Below are 3,287 nucleotides of genomic sequence, written 5' to 3' on the forward strand. Positions count from 1 at the left end.
GAAGCTCCACTTATGATACCCAGAAACCAGAAATAACCCAAATTCCAGTGAGGTTTGATAAACTGTTGGTGATACATTCCCACAGTAGAATACCACAAGAAATAAAAAAGAATGAATATCTGATACACAGAACAACATAAGTCAATCTGAAAAAACAACCACAAAAGCAAACACAGACTGTGTCTGAAGCCAGACACAAAAGAGTATATATTGTGTGTGATTCCATTCAAATGAAGTTCCAAAAACAATAAAACTAATCTCTGGTTTCCAGAGATTAGAAATCAGAACAATGGTAGCCTATGGAGAGATTGCAAGGATTGGAAGGGGGTCACAAGATTTTGTGTTGGTGGAAATATTCTATTTTTTGCTTGTATAATTAGGATCTGCATGCCCATTTTACCATATGTAAACTTTTACCTTATAATAATTTAAAATAAAAAGTACAACCCAATGTCTTATTTCTCTGATCCTAATTTCTGCCATTCACTCTCATTCCAGCCCCTGACCCATTGTCATTCCACATCCTTTGTGCTTGCCATTCTTTCTGCCTGAGAACTCTTCTTCTCCCAGGTAGCCACATTCTATCTGGGTTTTAAATGAATCTCTATGCGCTCCTGCTGCCTCACTGAATTTAGGTCTATGTTTAAATATGTGCCTCAAATCAAGGAGGTCCGCCCTTTCTTTCTGACATAAGATAGATCACTTACTGTGATTACAGTAAATAAGTAAGTAAGCACCCATTTCCTGCTTCACTTCTCTTATTCTTAGCACTTATCCCCAGTTGTATGTATTGTGAGAGCAGAAACTTGTTTCTATTGTTCCGTGCTGTATGGCAAGCCCTAGAACACCGCCTGTCACACAGTAGGCTCTCTACAAGTATGATGAAGGGTTGTTACAATGAATGTATCTTTAAGCTCACTGTACTGAGAAATCAGAGGGATGCTCAATCAAAGATATTAGTATTTGGGTGAATGCTTTGTCTACATTGTAAATTAATCCTGGTACAGCTATTAGTAGAGGACCACTGGATTTCTTAGAAGGCTCCAAACAAGATTATAGCAGAAAATTACGGCCAGGATTTATTATTTCATTATAACATCATCAAAGATCTTGAGTTGATTGCTGGCACATCCAGCTATGACTATCTCTCATAATGTTATTCAAACTCATATTAATATAAAATTGAATTGCTTGCATTTTCCATCTAGTCAATCAATGAATATTATATACTTAGGATTCTGTAGTGAACAAGAAAGATAACATTCTACAGAGCTCCTTGCTGTTATGGAGCTGACAGTCTACTGGGGTAGGTAGACGATAAACACATAAACAAACAAATGAACGAAATAACCCTAGTTAGCAAAAACAAAGAAACTGCATTAAATGCAATAAAACCTGGTCCTTATCCCTTATATTCCCCTAGAACTGCCCTTGTCAAAATCACCAAGATACTTTCTGTCCCTTGGCAGTGGTAGGATGCAGGGTATTTTATTTTTTTAATTTTTTTAAATGTTTATTTTTGAGACAGAGAGAAACAGAGCATGATTAGGAGAGGGGCAGAGAGAGAAGGAGACACAGAATCTGAAGCAGGCTCCAGGCTCTACGCCGTCAGCACAGAGCCCGACGCGGGGCTCGAACTCATGAACTGTGAGATCGTGACCTGAGCCGAAGTCGGATGCGAAGTCGACTGAGCCACCCAGGTGCCCCGGATGCAGGGTATTTTAAATAAATAGTCTGTGATCTGCTTTTTTAGAAGGCAACATTTAAGCTGTTTTCTGAGTGGTAGGAAAAAGTTTTCCAGAGGGAAGAACAAGTACAAGGGCTCTTAACGTGTGACAAGCCCGCTATGTTTGAGGAACGGTGTGGTTGGAACACAGTGAACCTTATGAGATAAGGTATATGATGAATGGCTATAACCACATAAGGAATATGGATGTTTAAAACATTTTTTATGTCTATTTATTTATTTTGACAGACAGCAAACACGAGCTGGGGAGGGGCAGAGAGAGAGAAGCAGAGAGAGAATCTGAAGGAGGGTCCATGTACTGTCGGCGTGGAGCCCGACGTGGGGCTTGATGTCACAAATCACAAGATCACGACCTGAGCTGAAATCAAGAGTCTTCAGCTTACCTGACTCAGCCACTCAGGCACCCCAAGAATTTGGTTTCATTTGAGTAAAACGTTTTAATCAGGGAAATGACATGAAATGATTTATGATTAAAAAAAACAAAACAAAATACCTCATCTTAGTAGTAGGTGGGAACTTGAATGTGAGTGTCAAAAGTAGAAGCAAGGAGCCCCGTTTGGTTGGCACCTACAGTCATCCAGGCAAGAGGTGAGGGCTGATTGTTCTGGACCCGGTATTCTCAGCCAGGGGTGCTTCTTCCCTGGGGGCATATTGGGCAATGTCTGGAGACATAAACAGATAGGATGGCCAACTTTGTCAAAGACTGCTGAGACATTAAACATGCTGAGAATGAGCAGAAAAAATAAGGGGACATAAAATCTCTTGGTGATTTTGACAAAGGCAGTTCCAGTGGAACATAGGGGATAAGACCTGGTTTTACTGAGCTCAAAGAGAAAATTGGTAATGAGAAATGAGTGGACCAATTCATTAGATTGAGAGGTTCACGAGTTTAGAAGAATTTCTTCAAAGACAGGAAATGCCAGGAACATTAGATTAGCATTATACAGTGGTGAGAATTAACCAGGAGAAAAGGGAACATTAATAATACAGTAGAAGAGAGGATAACTAAAGGAGCACAGTCCTTGAAAAGGAAAGAATCCAGAGCACAGAAGGGGGGGGGGGGGGGCGGTGTTCATGCTTCTTATAGGAACAGAGGTCCTTGTTCTATTGAGAATGAAAGGCAGAGAAATTGGGTAAACATCCAGGTAGAGTAATAACTTTGGAATAAGAAAATAAGTGAGTCTATTTTCTTTTTCATTATATATAATTTTACTTACTATTTATTCATCAATATCTATTATCCTTATTTCTTGGTATAATTTAGATATATATTATTACATTAAAGACAGTCATAATTTTGGCCTGGTATTCCTAACTCTGTCTTTTCTTAGTCTCTTTTCAAAGAACATACTTTGGGAGTCACATATCTATTTTAAAACATTCATTGCCCCATGAACATCTTTGAAGGATAGAAAGGTGTTTATAATTCATTCTCTTTTGTATTTCAGAACCACCATGTATCTCATAAGGAAGCCTCTGTCTCATGTAGAATCTGGTTCATTTCTCAACAAAGGGACTCCTGGACTGGAAAGGAAAAAGC

The sequence above is a fragment of the Puma concolor genome, chromosome A1 (assembly GCF_028749965.1).
Source record: "Puma concolor isolate L17-30 chromosome A1, mPumCon1.1.hap2, whole genome shotgun sequence".
NCBI lineage: Eukaryota > Metazoa > Chordata > Mammalia > Carnivora > Felidae > Puma > Puma concolor.